Below are 20861 nucleotides of genomic sequence, written 5' to 3'. Positions count from 1 at the left end.
TAAACATGTCACTTCCTGTTACCAGCTGGTGGCGCTATAACCATAAGTGACTATTGACATGTAGATGTGTTCAGTCCAGGACTCTTATTAATCATGTGAAGTTTGGGACAGATCAGACATTGGATAATCATTGTAAACATGTCACTTCCTGTTGCCAGCTGGTGGCGCTATAACCATAAGTGACTATTGACATGTAGATGTGTTCAGGTCATGACTCTTGACAATCATGTGAAGTTTGGGACAGATCAGACATTGGATAATCATTGTAAACATGTCACTTCCTGTTGCCAGCTGGTGGCGCTATAACCATAAGTGACTATTGACATGTAGATGTGTTCACTCCAGGACTCTTATTAATCATGTGAAGTTTGGGACAGATCAGACATTGGATAACCATTGTAAACATGTCACTTCCTGTTGCCAGCTGGTGGCGCTATAACCATAAGTGACTAATGACATGTAGATGTGTTCACTCCAGGACTCTTATTAATCATGTGAAGTTTGGGACAGATCAGACATTGGATAATCATTGTAAACATGTCACTTCCTGTTGCCAGCTGGTGGCGCTATAACCATAAGTGACTATTGACATGTAGATGTGTTCAGGTCATGACTCTTAGCAATCATGTGAAGTTTGGGACAGATCAGACATTGGATAATCATTGTAAACATGTCACTTCCTGTTGCCAGCTGGTGGCGCTATAACCATAAGTGACTATTGACATGTAGATGTGTTCAGGTCATGACTCTTGACAATCATGTGAAGTTTGGGACAGATCAGACATTGGATAATCATTGTAAACATGTCACTTCCTGTTGCCAGCTGGTGGCGCTATAACCATAAGTGACTATTGACATGTAGATGTGTTCAGTCCAGGACTCTTATTAATCATGTGAAGTTTGGGACAGATCAGACATTGGATAATCATTGTAAACATGTCACTTCCTGTTGCCAGCTGGTGGCGCTATAACCATAAGTGACTATTGACATGTAGATGTGTTCAGTCCAGGACTCTTATTAATCATGTGAAGTTTGGGACAGATCAGACATTGGATAATCATTGTAAACATGTCACTTCCTGTTGCCAGCTGGTGGCGCTATAACCATAAGTGACTATTGACATGTAGATGTGTTCAGGTCATGACTCTTAGCAATCATGTGAAGTTTGGGACAGATCAGACATTGGATAATCATTGTAAACATGTCACTTCCTGTTGCCAGCTGGTGGCGCTATAACCATAAGTGACTATTGACATGTAGATGTGTTCAGGTCATGACTCTTAGCAATCATGTGAAGTTTGGGACAGATCAGACATTGGATAATCATTGTAAACATGTCACTTCCTGTTGCCAGCTGGTGGCGCTATAACCATAAGTGACTATTGACATGTAGATGTGTTCAGGTCATGACTCTTAGCAATCATGTGAAGTTTGGGACAGATCAGACATTGGATAATCATTGTAAACATGTCACTTCCTGTTGCCAGCTGGTGGCGCTATAACCATAAGTGACTATTGACATGTAGATGTGTTCAGGTCATGACTCTTGACAATCATGTGAAGTTTGGGACAGATCAGACATTGGATCAATAGTATATTCCTGCACAACCGGAGGCTGCAGTTTTATGACCGCAGTTTTATGACCGCAGTTCTATGACCCTACGTTTTTGTGACAGCGCCACCTACCGAACTTCCGCAGTTCTGGGCCCCTGGTGGTTTAGTTTGTAATAACGTTTGTACATAATTATATCAATATAGTAATCTCACTACTATTTCTAATATGATATGTGAGAGGTTGTTTTGTAGGTATATAGCTCATTAACGTGTCAGCTCCGTACATTTTGTCTTTTCTGAATGTGCTGCTGCTCAGCTTACTCAAACACATTTATTTTTGTACATTGATTTATTTTATTAAAAGACCATTTATTTATATCCCGCCATAAATGTATGTCATCGTGGGATGGCAGCTCCGGTGTTTTGTCGAAGTCTGTTCCCCATATTTTTCCCTTCAGTGTAGTGTTTTTATGGCGTTCTTATCACGTTATAGGTTTTATTATTTATATATTTAAAGTTTTAATGGCTACTGAGATGTATATGTGTGCATTTCTGTAATGCATCTGTATTGTTCTTAATGGTAAATCAATTATTTTTACAGTATGAATCATATTATATGTATAATATTTATTTAATTATGTATGCAAACATTACAACCAGTAAAGGGAAAAAAAAAGAAAAAGACAGGCTATATTGTAAAAGAAATACCCTAATAGAAAACTGTCAAATGTATGAAATATTTAATAAATTGTATTATAAAATACATGATATGCCTTTTTAGTATAACCAATTCAAATCTTTAATCTTTCTAAATGTAACGTGATGAAAACGCTATAGGGGGAACTGAGTTCGACACAACACCGGCTTCCCGCATACAGGATTTTGCCGTCTGGCCGCGAAGAGATGAGCATAATCTCCTGCCCTGACTGCAGATGGGAGAGACTCTGCGCTGCACGAGGCCGCCTGTGAGTGCTTTGGTATGGGGGTGGAGCCCACGGAAGGAGCGGTAGCTGCTCGTTGAGAAGACTGAATGATAAGTGCTTTCAAGTCAAAGTCTCCAAAAAGTCTCCAACAATGCCAGAAAAAGTAGCTAGATTTGTCGCTAATAAGTCGCTAAAGGGGTCTGAAAAGTCGCTAAATCTAGCGACAAAGTCGCCAAGTTCGCAACACTGCCAGTTCGATAGTTGGCGCTGTCACAAAAACGTAGGGTCATAGAACTGCGGTCATAAAACTGCGGTCATAAAACTGCAGCTTCCAGTTGTGCAGGAATACCCTTCTCCATTGGATAATCATTGTAAACATGTCACTTCCTGTTGCCAGCTGGTGGCGCTATAACCATAAGTGACTATTGACATGTAGATGTGTTCAGTCCAGGACTCTTATTAATCATGTGAAGTTTGGGACAGATCAGACATTGGATAATCATTGTAAACATGTCACTTCCTGTTGCCAGCTGGTGGCGCTATAACCATAAGTGACTATTGACATGTAGATGTGTTCAGGTCATGACTCTTAGCAATCATGTGAAGTTTGGGACAGATCAGACATTGGATAATCATTGTAAACATGTCACTTCCTGTTGCCAGCTGGTGGCGCTATAACCATAAGTGACTATTGACATGTAGATGTGTTCAGGTCATGACTCTTGACAATCATGTGAAGTTTGGGACAGATCAGACATTGGATAATCATTGTAAACATGTCACTTCCTGTTGCCAGCTGGTGGCGCTATAACCATAAGTGACTATTGACATGTAGATGTGTTCAGTCCAGGACTCTTATTAATCATGTGAAGTTTGGGACAGATCAGACATTGGATAATCATTGTAAACATGTCACTTCCTGTTGCCAGCTGGTGGCGCTATAACCATAAGTGACTATTGACATGTAGATGTGTTCAGGTCATGACTCTTAGCAATCATGTGAAGTTTGGGACAGATCGGACACTGTATGCCTGAGTTCCAGCAACCTGTTTCATAGCGAAACATCAAACTTTGGCTGGCCGAAACAGACACAAATTTTAATATAGAATCAAATCCTTCGCAATTTAGCATCACAAAGGCCTTAAGATGACACTCGCCAAATATGATGATGATCCGACGAAAACTGTAGGAGGAGTTAGTTAAAGTATGACTGCTGGAAATGAGAAAAACTGAGCCAAAATCACAAAAATAATTCAAAATAGCTGACTTCCTGTTTGGTTTAGGGCGTTGCTCCAAGAGACTTTTTTGTAGGGCTTGTAATAAAACATGAGCATACCGAAATTCGTACATGTAAGTTAAACACAGTCCAAGGGCTGCTTCATTCAATATTTGAAAGTGGCGCTAAAACATGTTCCTTCAGGTTGCCAGCTGGTGGCGCTATGGCTATAAATGAAAATTGTTATGTAGATGTGTTCAGGTCAGGACTCTTAGCAATCATGTGAAATTTGGGACAGATCGGACACTGTATGCATGAGTTCCAGCAACTTCCTGTTTCATTGGAAAACATCAAACTTTGTCGGGCCAGAACCGACACAAATTTTTACGTAGAGTCAAATCCTTCGCAATTTAGCATCACAAAGGCCTTAAGATGACACTCACCAAATATGAAGATGATCCGACGAAAACTGTAGGAGGAGTTAGTTAAAGTATGACGCCTGGAAATGACAAAAACTGCGCCCAAATCACAAAAATAACTCAGAATAGCTGACTTCCTGTTTGGTTTACGGCTTCGCTCCAAGAGACTTTTTTGTAGGTCTTGTCATGCTACAGACGCGTACCGAATTTCGTAATTGTACGTCAAACACAGTCCGAGGGCTGCTTCGTTGAAAATTTGTAGGTGGCGCTATAGAGCCATTTTCTCACGCCTAATTCTAAAGCATACACCACATGTAAATTTTCATCACTCTTGACATCTGTGCAAAATTTCATGAGTTTTCGAGTATGTTTAGGCCCTCTAAAGTCCCGCTGAAGTCGGAGAAAAAGAAAAAAAATAATAAATATAGCTGCAAGCAGCAATGGCGGGCCCTCGCACGTTTTTTTACCGCTACACGAGGCGTCCGAGAAAACGATGCCCGGTGGGCAAGGGCATCAAGTGGGTAAACATAAGTGGGCTATTTAATGTTGTTACTGAGCCATTTGGGGACTGTAGGTAAAAGAAAAACCCCACATTTTAGACAAATGGGGGCGCTAGTGAGCCACTAAAGAGACACGCCTTTGCCTGACCTATTTGTCCACTCTGAACAGCCGACAACTCTGATGTGTGTGCCGACTTTTAGGTTAATCTAAGCACGCCAAGAGTCCTAAATATGCCTGAAATAAAAGTAAAGTTTGTGGCGTTGCCATGGGACCAGCGTTCAAGATATCAAAAATCCCTTCACAATTTATCATCTACAATGTCTCGGCATCATGTTGACCACTTTTGGTGTCAATTGCATGATTATTCTAGAAGGAGTATTTAAAAGAACATCGGCGTCAACTGAAAGGCTTAAATATGCCTTTAAAATGAAAGTAAAAAGTTTGACGCGTTGCCATGGGAACAGCGTTCGAGATATCAAAAATCCCTTCGCAATTTATCATCTACAATGTCTCAGCTTTATGTTGACCACTTTTGGTGTCAATTGCATGATTATTCTAGAAGGAGTATTTAAAAGAACATCGGCGTCAACTGAAAGGCTTAAATATGCCTTTAAAATGAAAGTAAAATTTGACGCGTTGTCATGGGAACAGCGTTCGAGATATCAAAAATCCCTTCACAATTTATCATCTACAATGTCTCGGCATCATGTAGACCCCTTTTGGTGTCAAAAGCATGAATATCCTAGAAGGAGTATTTAAAGGAACATTGGCGTCAACTGAAAGGCTTAAATATGCCTTAAAAATGAAAGTAAAGTTTGACACGTTGCCATGGGAACAGCGTTCGAGATATAAAAAATCCCTTCACAATTTATCATCTACAATGTCTCGGCATCATGTAGACCCCTTTTGGTGTCAAAAGCATGAATATTCTAGAAGGAGTATTTAAAGGAACATCGGCGTCAACTGAAAGGCTTAAATATGCCTTAAAAATGAAAGTAAAGTTTGACACGTTGCCATGGGAACAGCGTTCGAGATATAAAAAATCCCTTCACAATTTATCATCTACAATGTCTCGACATCATGTTGACCACTTCTGGTGTCAATCTCATGAATATTCTAGAAGGAGTATTTAAAAGAACATCGGCGTCAACTTAAAGGCTTAAATAAGCCTTTAAAATGAAAGTAAAATTTGACGCGTTGCCATGGGAACAGCGTTTGAGATATCAAAAATCCCTTCGCAATTTATCATCTACTATGTCTCCGCATCATGTTGACCACTTCTGGTGTCAATCGCATGAATATTCTAGAAGGAGTATTTAAAAGAACATCGGCGTGAATTTAAAGGCTTAAATAAGCCTTTAAAATGAAAGTAAAGTTTGACGCGTTGCCATGGGAACAGCGTTTGAGATATCAAAAATCCCTTCACAATTTATCATCTACAATGTCTCAGCATTATGTTGACCACTTCTGGAGTCATTTACATTATTTCCCCAGGAGGAGTATTTAAAAGTTTACCACATGCAGCTGTAAGGTTTAAATATGCCTTAAAAATGAAAGTAAAGTTTGACAGGTTGCCATGGGAACAGCGTTCGAGATATCAAAAATCCCTTCGCAATTTATCATCTACAATGTCTTGGCATCATGTTGACCACTTTTGGTGTCAATCGCATAAACATTGTAGGAGGAGTATTTAAAAGAACATCGCATGGAACTGTCAAAAAAAATCCACCTTTGTGACTGACACACTTCCTGGCGCCTGGTGGTGGCGCTATACCCGGGAGTCACAATAGGCACATCGATGCGATCGGAATCTTCAGACGAACAAACACCCCGCGTGTCATCACAATAAGACATCTTTTGCCTTTGATATTAGACACTTCCTGTTTCTCTGATGTCGCCATAAATTTGTCGCCTCGCCATGGCAGAACCGTTCGAGATATCAAAAATCCCTTCGCAATTTAGCAAGTCCAATGTCTCGGCATCATGATCACCACGTTTGGTGTCAATCGCATGAATCCCCTGGGAGGAGTATATAAAAGTTCAACGCATGCATTTTTTAAACAATCCAAAATAGCCGACTTCCTGTTGGGCGGAGCTTAAATATTAGAGGGCGAAAGTTGTTCGGGTCGATGAGTTCTATAAGCGTACCAAGTCTCGTACATGTGCGTACATTTTTGCCCGATCTGTGCATCAATGTATTTTTTTGCATTACAGGGGGCGCTACAGAGCTCCCTTGCCACGCCCGTGTTCCAGCCTTTGTCCGGCCCTGATGGCCGACGACTCTGACGTCTGTGCCAAGTTTGAAGAGTTTTCGAGAATGTTAAGGCACCCAAAGTGCCCAAAAGTGTTAAAAAAAAATAAAAATAAAAAAAAAAACAATAATAATCCTAAGGAAAACAATAGGGCTTCGCACCATTCGGTGCAGGCCATTCTGGCCTGCTCCTCGGTGCTCGAGCCCTAATAACTCCTTGAAGAACAATAGGGTCCTCACACCCCGGTGTGCTCGGGCCCTAACGAGTAAGAGTTAATCACCCATCGCTCACAGCCCAGCACCTGCACCCCTGTATGTGTATCGCCCTGACAAACATACACCTGATTTTACAGCTCTTGCGAAAACTAAAACAAAAATTTTTCTTACTAGAAGGTAGCCTTATGTTTACGAGCCGAACCGTGGGTCGTGATCTGTACAGATCAACTGGGATCCATTACACCACTAATTAGTATTAAAAAAACAAACATCTCAAGAGACTCGGTAGCCTATAATATTTACTAGGGGTGTGCAAAAAAATCGATTCACATTTGAATCGCGATTCAAGCTTTGCCGATTCAGAATCGATTAATAGAATTCCAAAAATCGATTCATATATTTTTGTAATGCCGTGTTACTATTGTCCTGAAATGAGTTTATCTCAGTATTCCCATAGATGCACTGCGGCGAATTCACACTGACACATTGTATCCTTCATGTTTCTGAACTTGAGCAGAGTTTTACCATTAGAGGACTTCACGGAGCACCCGCGGCCCGTATGGTTCCGGCTTTGTATTTGAAATGGTCAGTCGGGTCCGGGTCAGTCATAGTTAAATTACTTCGGGTCCCAAGTCTGATTAATATTGTGTGTAAAACCCGAGTCGATCTGAGAATGGCCGTGAGCGCTAAAGCTCGCGTGCAGTTTCAGCGTGCCGACCGTTTCTATGGCGATAACAACTGGCTATTGTATTTAAAAGTCACGATCATGCGCTGGATTTTCTTTTTTCTCATTTTTTAATATTATTATTATTAATAAACCATATCTTTTCTAAAATCTAAAAAATTTGCACAGAGATGATAGCAAAAGACAATGCTAATGTTAAGCCTATTGCACTGAACAAGCAAAGCTCAAGCTGACTCAAGACTTTACAAAACGCAAACCTGTAATGTAAAGTACCCTGTCACTGGGACAGCAAGCAGACTTTTGAATCTGAAATAATGAGTGGATTAAGCTTTTTTTTATTGGCAAGAGAGAAATAGAAAGAGAGGCACTTTTCCTGCTTCTGCTCTATCTAATAGAAATAATAACAATTATAACACCAGTCACATTTATAATCTGTAGACCTGCACTGTCTATCATTAATATACTATATTATTGTATTTAATAGCGTTTGATAAAAGGGGTCATCTAATTGCTTTATATCAGTTTTTATTTTTGCATAAAGACATAAAGTAATGTCAAACTACATTTAATTTGTTGTGTTTCTTTTCTTTAAAATTGTAAATCTACTACAATCAGTCACATAGGAAAAAGTAAACTACATTTACATACTGTGAATCGTTTTTGAATCGAAAATCGATTTTGAATCGAATCTTGAGCCTAGAAATCAAAATCGAATCGTGAAATTTTCTGAATCGTGCACCCCTAATATTTACCTCTTATGGTTGAGCATTAGAGACTTGGGCTTGAGTAGGCTACTTGTTGGTGGCAAGCTTTTTTCCGATGAGTCAATGACGACCGGAAGTGAACTTCACAGAGTCATTTTGCACAGAAATCTTGTCAAAGAACGAAAAAAAAAAGAAATATTGGTATTAAAGCAACACTAAAGAGTTTTAGCTCTTTGCTCCTACAGGACCACGACCCAACGGTTGGAAACTTCTTTAGTGCGGTTTTGGCTGATAGAGGGCTGCAAAGCGAATGTGAAAGTGCCGTTTACCATTTTTCGAGTTGATGAACGACTGAAACTTTTTTTAAAACGTTATTTAAAGGTAAAAAAAAAACTCTTTGGTGTTGCTTTAACCGTTTACCATTATTTTAAATAAACGATTCTGTTCCGGAACATATATTTTTTGAAAGTTTCTGGTTTCGTTTCTGTTCCTTGCAAAACATATAAAGTTTCTGGTTTTCGTTCCATGAACCGGTTCAAAGCTTTGATCTTTACAGAGCATCACATAAAGTTAAGCACAGAATGTCTGAAAACATTTTACCTGGTATCATGTGAGGCAGAGATTTGTGAAATCCCTCCAGGCTGTTGTTTCCACGAAGGCATTTGTAATATGGAACGTCCACCCCGTTGATGTTGGTGCTATGAGCCACTCTGTACATACTCATCCCTGGAGGATCCTGAATGCACTCGAGGTGTTGTTGCTGGCCTTCCCACACACCATCTACTGCTTCTGTAAAAAAAAAAAAACATGATAAATCTTTAAACATGGGATTAGCATGCACGTGTCAACAGTACATGAATAATATACTATTTATTTGTTTATTCATGTATTCATTTATTTATTATTTATTTGCGGTATACAGGACAACCATATATAGATAATAAAGTTAATATGTAAGTAAATTCTTTTTTGTATAATTGCATCCAATTATTTACCTGCCGATTTATAGAGGCTGACTCCGCTTTCGTCTAGCCCAGCTGGACCTTTGAGCTCATCTATAGCTATCTGGATGAGCCGGAAGGTCTCCTGAGCCCCGAGTGTGACTCTACGAACATGGTGCTTCAGCTGTTCCCTGGATACATAAAGTCGAGTGGCTGTCAGTACGACAGCCACTCAAAGATAGAAGTAATTGACCCCTCAATCAGACGAAGTCTATCGGCAAATCCTTCTTTATACTGGCGGAGATTGGTGAAGTAGTTATCCTTAAAGTGCCTCGGGCACACAAAAATGACTTTACCCACAGATGTGAGTACATTTCTTCTCTCTCGTAACTTCTGCATACTTGAGCTTGGACTACAATACCGCAGCGAGAAATAAAAAATGGCGGATTGCTCGAAGTGTTGGGCTGGGAGTCGATGTCCTTATTTGGCAGTTCCGCTGCAAATACTGTGACGTAATTGTTCGAAATACGTAATAGATAATAGAAAAATCAGAACCGGTTGGAAAATATGACCAAAACAGAATATAAAGATATCAACAAAGCACCTGAAGAGACTAATTTCAACTTTTATGTACTTATAAACACTACAAATATACAACAAAATGCATTTAAGAGCCAAGAAAGTGGATTTAGCATGATATGTGTCCTTTAATAAAATTTACACCAATCTTCTCACTCACTCACTTGTCTGACAGAATAGCAGGAAACATGGCTTGGTGAGCCTTACTGAGGGTGCATCCCAATTCAGGGACTGCAGCCTTCCAGGGCCGTATTTGAAGACAAATGACATCATCGGGCCGCGACGAAAGCTGTCCCAATTCGAAGGCTCCTTCACAAACAAGCCTCCAAATGACCTTTTTCCCCCTGAAACCAAGGATCAATATATGTATCCCTCACAGCGGGTGCATCCCAATTCAGGGTCTGGATCATATTAAGGCCGTGGACTTTGATGGCAACTGAAATTAGACGGTCTAGCCTGCAGGGGGAGTTGCATCACTTTTTCTGTTCCCTCCCACTATGCTTGTCAGCGGGACACAACAGCTGAGACTATCAGACTTTTAAAAATACATATGGAGGCAGATTTTTTTGTTTTTTTTAGAGAATATAACACAGTGATGCAGATTAAACTATCCAACAGTATGTATAATTCACCAACCTTAACAATATACAAAAGCAAAACGCAACACAATAATGCAGCAATAATATTAATTCACATCATTAAACATCATTTATAATAATAAAACAGTGACAAGGACCTTTAATTTACAAAATATACACTTTTATTTAACTTCAGTTTTGAATGTTTATTTCAAAATACCCAAGAGTCAGACGTCACAGGCACGCATTAAATCTTGGGAAAGCCAAGGCTGTGAAAGAAACATCTATGGATCCTTGGGGAAAAAGGGGCACCCGTGACGTCTAAGTATTTTGAAATAAACATTCAAAACTGAAGTTAAATAAAAGGTATATTTTGCAAATTAAAGGTCCTTGTGACCGTTTTACTATTATAAATGATGTTTTAGTGATGTGAATTAATATCATTAAAGTGAAGCAACTCCCCCCCGTAAGCTAGACCAGTGTTTTCCAATCCTGGTCCTCGAGGCCCCCCTCCCAGAAAGTTTTGGATGTCTCCTTATTTAACACACCTGGTTTAACTCATCAGCTTGTTAGGGAGACATGTTTACCATTTTGGAAGGAGGCTGATGAGTTGAATCAGGTGTTTTAAATAAGGAGACATCTAAAACTTTCTGGGGTGGGCTCTAGGACCAGGGGGAAGCACTGGGATAGACTGTCTCATTTCAGTTCGCTCTGTGGCCTTTAGAGGCTGCCGCCTTCAAATATCGAGCCTTTCCTTCAAAGTCCTGAATTGGGATGCACCCTGAGTTGACACAGAATGAACGAATGAATGAATGAATCCCATGCCACCTACCTGCCCACTTAGCCATCGCTGCCACCCCTGGCTGCTTTTGTACATGGTCTGCAGGACAGGACCACTGTTATTATACAGTATCAGCTGGAAATGTCACAAATGTGATGAATCTGCAACATAAAAAAGCAACGTTGTTTTATGTGATCTGTAGATGTATTTACATAACAACAATTCATTAAGTTATTGTTTTACAGCTTTAATAATAATTAGTCTAATTAACAACATGTATTTGTTAAGGTACACTTTTGTTCTTTGACGCACACATTTTTCTCATTGAGGACACTTCAAAGAGTATTTCCAAATGCCAACATCCCGCCACACAAAGATGCGACCTCGAAAAAAAGAGATGTGGAGTTGGCACACAACCACTGATGTAACCTGGATGTTCTGGAGGGTAAAACCACATGCGGTCTGATTTTAGAACTCGCTGCCTCTTCTTTCGATTGAAACTTCGGGAAAGCACTCTGTGTTCTCTGCCAGAAGGTCTTTAATCCAGTGATTTTGTTCTTGGCCCTTTCCAAGTTTTTTTAGAGAGATCTTCTCTATGCTTGTCGACCAAATTGCAATTACAAAATTGTTTAAAATACAATAGCTATAAACTTCTTTAAATATTATGAGAGATTACTTTATTATCAATATTATCAATGTTTTTATTAATAATGACTTGTGTTCACTGCTGTCGTGATGGTGCTTTGATTCCTTGAGCTCTTTCAGCATGGACCAGGGCAGTGGATCACTGAGCAGCTGAGGAGGGGGCAGAGGAAAATTCATTCTTCTGTATCAGTTGGCAAGGGACTCATTGGTCGCCACCAATAAGGCCTGCTGACCAGTGGTGTAGTGGTGCCTGGAGAAGTAGGTATACTCTACAATTTGCCCCCAATTTTTTTTAAGCGTCCCAGCAATAGATAAACACCCTCTGTTATAAACAGCATGTAAATAGTCTTGCAAGTAGATCACCACAAAATGGGCTCGTAGTATTTTCACATTGTCACTTAATTTCTGATGCTTGATTTCTTAGAGTAAGGATCATTATGACATTAAAGCCACAAAGAGGTGCAGATTTTTCAGGAAATGGACTATAGGAATAGACAACTAATTATGAATTGTGAGTACACTTTTTTAGTCTGTTCACACATTAAAATTATACAACTAATCTCTCACCTTGCACATAGTCTGGTATAGTAGTTTCTCTTGTGAACAATCTTTTGCAACAGCTGATTTGCAACAGATAGTGTAGGCCAGAGTATGCCAACATTATTTAGGGGGACATTTAGCAAATATTGCAGGTAGGCCTAATACATTAATAAAAAATATATTAATACTATCTTCTAAAACATATAAGATGAGGGAAGCATGGTGTTTTAAGAGATTAGTGCATAGTTATTAGTTATAGTTCTAACAAACTTTAATATACTGTATACTTTGTAATGCACTGTAAGTCACTTTGGATAAAAGCCTCAATATTTTCATAAAAACATAAAAATAACAGTATTTTATATCTGTATTTAAATACATTTTACAACATATGACACTCTTAACCCAATGCAGGGTTTCTAAATTGATGCTTATATATTTTAGTCAAGGAACCTAGTTGGGTAGTGCAACACTTATCTAAATATGACATAACAAATAACTGATTTAATGATTTTAAACAGATTCATTGTCAGTGCAGTTTTGACATACAGCGATGGCCGGGCAAATCATAATTCGAGATCTGCGATAAGTTATTAACAAAATTTACAAGTTCCTGTCATTTTAAAAGTGCTCACTTTGTTTGACGTCTTCGATGGAAACTGTAGCGGGACGGGCTGCATCTCTGTCGGCATCCTCTCTGACTCGGGGTGCGGGAGGCTGATGGAGCGGACGAGGGCGCTTGGCAATCGTTAGCTGAGCTGCTGGCTAACAACACTGATGTTGATTACTATTGTTAGCTTAAACTGCTAGCTAAAAACGGGGCATTGCGATTGGATTAGCTACAAGAGAGGTGGAAATACGGCGTATACCTGCGTATACCCTCACCAGAGCCATAGATAAACAGAGTTGTGCCACCGGAAGTCCAGAAGCTCGGCCGTCACGTGACTCACGGAGACTTCAGTTAGTTCCTAGAAGCCCATACGCACTACCAAGTACTTGTGAATAAAATATAAGTTTATGAGATTTGTAAATTATTCCATTGGGGTTGTACATGCTAGATCAATTTGTGTATTTAAAAACCACTTATGTTTCAAAATGCATTTAAGCTTTGATTGTATTTGTGATTTGTGCTGTAAAAAAATTTCAAGCATTAATAACTGTATACTTATAAATCAGAAAGCCCAATTGTAAAAAACAATTTTAATTGCTTGATTGTAAAAGTGTAAATGTCTATTGAGTAAAAGTGTTTGTCTATGCAGGGTGATTCTGGAGGGCCACTGGTCAGTAAGATGAATGACTCATGGATTCAGTCTGGAATTGTGAGTTTTGGTGAAGGTTGTGGTGGATCATGTCCTGGTGTGTACACAAGTGTGTCTAAATATCAGAACTGGATCAAATCTATAATAACCAGTGACCAACCTGAATTTGTTGTATTCATATCCAATACACATATTCAGCATCTTTTTATTGTATCTGTCTCTCACATTTTCCATTATACCATTTTCCTGGATTTTATGATAAACATTAACTAGCCAGTCAAAACCGCACACTCGTGTGTCCCTCGCAATACGACTACCATTAGCTTTAGTGCTCAAAGATGACAGCGCCCACATTTACCTCAAAAGTAAGATGGGTACAGTAGTATTGCATCGAAAAGCACAAAAGGTGTCTAGTGGGAGAGCAATTGTTGTTAAAAACAATTTTATTCACAACAGTTTGTGTTGAATAAACTTTAAGAGTCACACACTGTGTCATGGATCAACTCAACACTGAACACACAAACTTCGATGTCCCTGAAGCGTCTGTTGGAAAAAATCCCTTAGTAATTCGTTTCCTGCATGGTACACTAAGGATGATGCCCCCTGCTCAAGTCAGAGTTCCGACCTGGCAGTAGTTTTGGAAGGGCTTTCTATGGCTCCCTTCAAACCCATTGATTCGTGCACAGATAAACGTTTGTCTCTGAAGTAAGCCTTTTTATTGGCCATTACTTCTCTGAGGAGAGTTGGCAATATAAAAGCTTTATCAACTTCCCCTTCATATCTGGAGTTTGCTCCAGGGAAAATTAAGGCATTTTACACCCGAGACCAGGTTATATTCCCAAGGTTCCTAGCAATGTGGCTAGGACATGGTTCTTCAGGCTTTTCATCCTCCTCCACATGAGTCGGTGGATCAACAGAGGCTAGCATCTCGCCCTGTGAGGGTTTTAGATGAAAATTTTACCAGATCTTCCACCTGGAGAAGATCCAACCAACTTTTGGTCCAATTTGGTTCTCTGGGTAGAGTACATACAGTCTCTAAGCAAACAATCAGTAAATTTATTGTAGAGGCTATTTCTCTAGCATATTAAGGCACATTTGACTATGAGTATCCTTCATTGTCAGGGGCCTCTATGCAGGATAATTATGATGCGGTGGGTTGGTCTTCCCCGCATACTTTTATAAAGTATTATAGTTAAGACCTCCCTTCTTTACCTGGATCTCAGGTTTTTACGTCTAAGTTGTGCATAGACACCTTCACACTTATAGACAGTCACAATAGCGGGACAGAATGGTAAAATAAAGGAGAATCCTGGGAAAAAATGGAAGGTGGAAAGGTATGAGAGCAGTTGTCATAATAATGCTCTCATACCTTTAATAATGCTTTAACTTAATAACGCTTTACAAAATAAATTCAGAAACAAGTCATTGAATGCATTTTAAACCTTTGTACAGTAATTGCTACAGTAATAAAAATTGAGTTTTGTTAAAGGTTGTGGTGGCTCCTGTCCTGTTTAATGGTATAAATCACATTAAACATAGGCTATACCTGATTTTAAAGAACAGCATACAGTCTGCTTTAAAGCTCGCAATGGTGCCTTTGATGGCATTTATGTGGTGTAAGGGGTCCAAATGTGACCCCATCCATCCGTTTGGCCCAACGACGGAATCCAAACGGCAGGATTATAGCGCGTTCGGTCTTTTCAGGTGTGGTGTCGAAGTCTGTTCCCCCTATTTTTCCCTTCAGTGTAGTGTTTTTATGGCGTTTTTATCACGTTATAGGTTTTATTATTTATATATTTAAAGTTTTAATGGCTACTGAGATGTATATGTGTGCATTTCTGTAATGTATCTGTATTGTTCTTAATGGTAAGTCAATTATTTTTACAGTATGAATCATATTATATGTATAATATTTATTTAATTATGTATGTAAACATTACATTTTTAAAACAACCAAAGGGAAAAAAAAAGAAAAAGACAGGCTATATTTTAAAAGAAATACCCTAATAGAAAACTGTCAAATGTATGAAATATTTAATAAATTGTATTATAAAATACATGATATTATGCCTTTTAAGTATAACCAATTCAAATCTTTAATCTTTCTAAATGTAACGTGCAAGGGCGTAGGTTTGATTCTGGCATTGGTGGGGACATAAATAAAATGGTCGCATTGCAAAAACTGTTTATCACCGTTTACTTGACATAAACAACAGACAACTCAGTATGCACTTTACTCAGTGACATCTGACTCGCCACCCCCGGTGCCATCCCAAATTTAATGTACTATAATAAACAATTCGTTATGTCCTAGAGCCTAATAAACAGTAGCTGTTTAAGTCTTTGTCAAAAAAAGAAAATCACATTGTAACATATATGAATCCATATTAACTTTATAACATTGAAGAATATGCAATTAATATTTAATTCTAAATTTAATTTTGCCAAAAAATTCCCAGTGTTGAAGTAGGTATATATATCATGCTGTTTCCTGAACACAGTTTATTAACGTTTCTGTAGTTCACATTAAATCTTCTTTTCATTAACAGACAGTTAATCAGTGTGAAAAAAATAGTTTAAGTTTAAAATGCAACATTATGTCTACATCTGTGCAAGTAATGACCACAGTGCAGTAATGAAAGTATTCAGCAATCATGACATGAATTCATGTTTTTACAATGCTGGGGTTATTTTCTTTCATGGATTAGGGACCCTCTAAATAACCTTGCCACCCCATTTATAAAAGGTTGACAGAAGTTTGCAACTCCTCAGGTTAACATGGGATTGTCGTGTATTGGTGAAAACACTGTCCTTGAATCATTATGTGGCACAACTTTTTTTGTGCATGAAACAGTTACAGTGGGTATAATAATACTTTCTTCCTCACTTACCTGTAGCCCGAATAATCACGCGCGTCTTGTTGAGTGAACTTTGGCGCGTTGTACAAAGTGAAACCATCCTATCACACGTAGCGAGTAAAGACAAGCCCATCAAAAAGTGATGTGCGTTAGAGAGGCGGGACTCAAGAATGCTAATCCAATCATATTAGCAATGTGCGTTAGAGAGGCGGGACTAAAGAAATGCAAAGCCAATCATATTAGCGATGTGAGTTACGGAGGCGGGCATTGCAGAGAACGAAAGCTGTTAACCGTTTGTGTACCACATAGAGCGTTATTTTTACAGAACGGGATTGCAAATGATTTCTTATCTAATTTAAATGATTTCTGACAAAAATATAATAAGTAAAAAATAGAAAACACAAGAACAAGACGGACATTATGGTTATATATGAATACAGATTAATTGTTTGGTCGAAATTATTGCTAGGGACAATTCAGTCTTCTCTGAATATTGGTAGGGACATGTCCCTAGCGTCCCACCCTAAATCTACGCCCATGGTAACGTGATGAAAACGCTATAAAAGCACTACACGTAAGGGAAACATAGGGGGAACTGAGTTCGACACAACACCGGTGCTTGTGGATGACGTTTTAACATCATTACGCAACTTAATACCTGACTCCAAAGATATGAAACGTATTGTAATATGAATCAAATTGATGTAGAATTTGGATAAACGTTTGATCATTCTATTTAACTCATCGTTATATTGATTCATTCAAGTGGATCTCAATTGTCGCTTAGAATCCTTGCATCAGCTGCTGCAGGTTCACGATCACAAACTCGACCATACAACTACTCAAGAGTTAAGAAGTTCGTCAGACCTTATAATTAATGGCAGTCAATACAGCTATGTTTAACTCTGTTAATTAGTTTGTCAGACCAAATAATTAAAGGCAGTCGATTTGTCGATGCTTAACCCTGTAGTTAAAATTAAGTGGTTCGTCAAACCAAAATAATATAACGAAAAGGCAGACGATGCGCCAAACTTTAATCTACTGATAAAGAGTAAGTGGTTCGTCAAACCAAAATAGTAAAAGGCAGACGATTCGCCAAACTTAACCCTATTAAGTAAGTGGTTCGTCAGACCAAATAACCAAAACGCAAAATGGCAGACAATGCGCCTACATAATCCTGGTCGTAGATTTGCGGTAAGAAAGGATACATCAATTTACTTGTAGTCAATAATTCAGAGTAAGGCAGAATAAATGCAAACGTAACAATGTATTAACCAGGTAGGTAAAACATAATTCAAAAGCCAATTTACATTCCAATTCGAATACGAAAATCAAACGAAAAACCACTGCATACCTGGTAATGAGATGAAGATCTGGTTACAGATTCCTCAAAGTAATATAAAAATACATGATGCTGTGCCAGGACAGCATCATGGGGGTGCACTTCTCGATATTGAAAGTCCCGCCTGAATCTTCTGACATTTTCCTTAAATATCCAGAGAACAAAGCATTGTGATATGACATACTGATTGGTTCTTGTAAGCCCAGGGGTGTTACCTAATATACATACAGTGGGTGATTGGTCAACATCTCTAAGGTAGGAGTTGTCTCCCAACATTAGGTTAAGTTTACTTATTTATTGTCACAGATTAACATTGAATCCTGTTGTAATATTAAAAACCCAAATGTACCACTTGCATTAAAACACTTGATATAACACCAAACAAGACCAGTTTCAGATACATGTGTATGCAGAATGTAGCATTCCATATACAGTTGGCTTTGAGAACATGAGGAGAGGGGAATGAGAAAGTGTGGTAGGGTGTCCCACACCATGTGGTAGTGTTCTTGGGGGTTAGATGTGAAGTCTTTGAGAGGTTTCAGATGATAATTCAACAGGAATTTAAAAGTGGTTTCCTGTGGATTCAGCCATTTGCTGCTGGCTTTAGAAGTACCTTTTGTCAGGGTTTGGCACCACCTTACAGTGGTGTCAATTCTTGATGTGATGTGAATTTCTCCATCAGTCCCAACTTCCTTACAAAAGCTGGGACAACTAAGCTTCCACCACGGGTGGTGTTAATCCTGCGCCTCCAGGCTGTAAGGATGGACCCAATTTCCCATCTGTAGCATGGGATCCACCATGGAGTGACAATTGTGTGATTGGTGATAGGAGAAGCTTTAATTGAAGGGGTTGATTCGCAAAATGATTCAATGGCGACACCTGCTGGTGAAAACGAGGTAAAAGCAACGAGATTTCAGTAAAAAAATAAACTTTTCATAAATCAGATCATAACACAATTAACTCCACTTTTAATACATTTCCAGATGTTTGTCATTAAATCTAAAAAAACAGCCAAAAGCTGTAGTTATTGGTCGTTTTGAACAATAGGCCTGTGTGTTAGGGGAAGTTATGTTTGACAAGATTTTTTTTTTAATTAAACAAAATAGAAGTGTCTATTTATTTAAGTTGTTAGTTTTAAATTTTAAATGACAGATAACGTTCCAGATAGCAATAGACTATCCACCCCTAGTCTATTGGATTTATTGCTGATGTAATGGCAGAGTATACTGCAAAAAAATGCATCCATATTTAGGGAAATCTCAACAGTCAGATGGCACATTAACAGACATCGCTGCTTGTGATACTCCATGACAGTGCAGCCATGCATGAAATGTTAAAATGGTAAAATGTTGTCACACCCACTGAAATAGTATGATAGATTAAACGCATAAATGGTCCTGGACAACATCAAGCAATGACATCTGTCTGTCTTTCTACCCCAGAATAAGGCCTTCTGTAGCTCACATTTAATCTTCTCTGATGGGTTTACTTGTCTTGGTGGTGGAGCTGTAGGTGTCATTACATGTGCCATCACTGAAAGATCTCTACCTGAGATATACTTACTGATGAGTCATTTTTTCTTTTTCTAACATTTTAAAGGGGACACATAATTTTTTCTGTGTTTAAATGCTATATTGGTATTGGGTCCCCAGTGTTTCTATCAATCTAGAAAATGTGAAAAAGAACAAACCAGTTACTCTGCATGCATGTAAAAAAATAGGTCATTGAAATCTGTCTCCCCTTGTGATGTCAGAAGGGGATAATACCGCCCATTAATCTGCACTATCCAACCACAGCACTGCCATTTAGTACAGAGATCAGCTCATTTGCATTTTAAAGGACACACATTTTTGCTCACATCTACAAAGTGTTGATTTTAACATTCTATAATAAATGATATATATGGTATTTTGTGCTAAAACTTCACATACGTACTCTGGAGACTTGTTTGATTTGTTTGACATCTTAAAAAAGTATTGGGAAATGTCCCCTTTAAAAGAACTTGGGTCTTCCTGGAGCCATACACACCTGTGATGATCATCTCTGTTTTTTCATTCACAAGAAGATGCAAAGAAAACAGGAAATCAAAAACGAGTCTGAATTGTGGTTTAAATTTAGTTGTCCACAGTTGCATCTGACCCAGATAACCAATTAACCACCCGGTTATTTGTAAATATAACTGAGATCCATTGCTGTTATAAAGAATGTTGAGGCTCATGTAAATGTAACAACTCTACAATGTGGGTATAAAATATTTATGTAACTGTACAACAGGTCTACTTATTCCATTGAGGATTTTTTTTATGTTTTCTTCATAATAGAATTTATTTAAAGTCCTCTTTAGAGAGTAATTCCTTAGTTGCCCATGAATGAATTGAAATGAATAAAAAATAATTTGATCTATTGAATGCATAATTAAGAAAGAGCAGCAAACAGTTTAAAAAACATCTCAAGGTCAGACCTCAAGAACTTGAGTGATAGATAGATTTAGCCTAATTCCAGTTTTGATAATATTGTATTATTAAAGGTAAAAACATAATAAAGATTAAAAATAATTTTAAGCGTTGTATATAGCTGCACTACCGTTAAAAAGTTTAAAGGTAAAACCTATCTGATATGTATTTTATGCTGGTAAACATCCCCTGAAGATAAACAACAACATTTTGTGTAAGTGCACATGGTAAATACTTTATACTCTCAGTGCTAGTAAGATCTGTGTCCAGCAGGAGGCGCTACTCTTTGTCTATTTATCATTTTTGCTTTTTCTACCTTTACTGGTTTAAACCTGCAATTATTGTTTATAGAGTACGGTTGTTTTGTATTTGTAATATAAATAATAAATCTGTATTTTTCTTATTATGGCCAATT

This window comes from Paramisgurnus dabryanus, chromosome 20, assembly GCF_030506205.2.
Source record: "Paramisgurnus dabryanus chromosome 20, PD_genome_1.1, whole genome shotgun sequence".
Taxonomy (NCBI): domain Eukaryota; kingdom Metazoa; phylum Chordata; class Actinopteri; order Cypriniformes; family Cobitidae; genus Paramisgurnus; species Paramisgurnus dabryanus.
The sequence above is the reverse complement of the archived record's forward strand: the minus strand, read 5'-3'. Positions refer to the sequence as shown.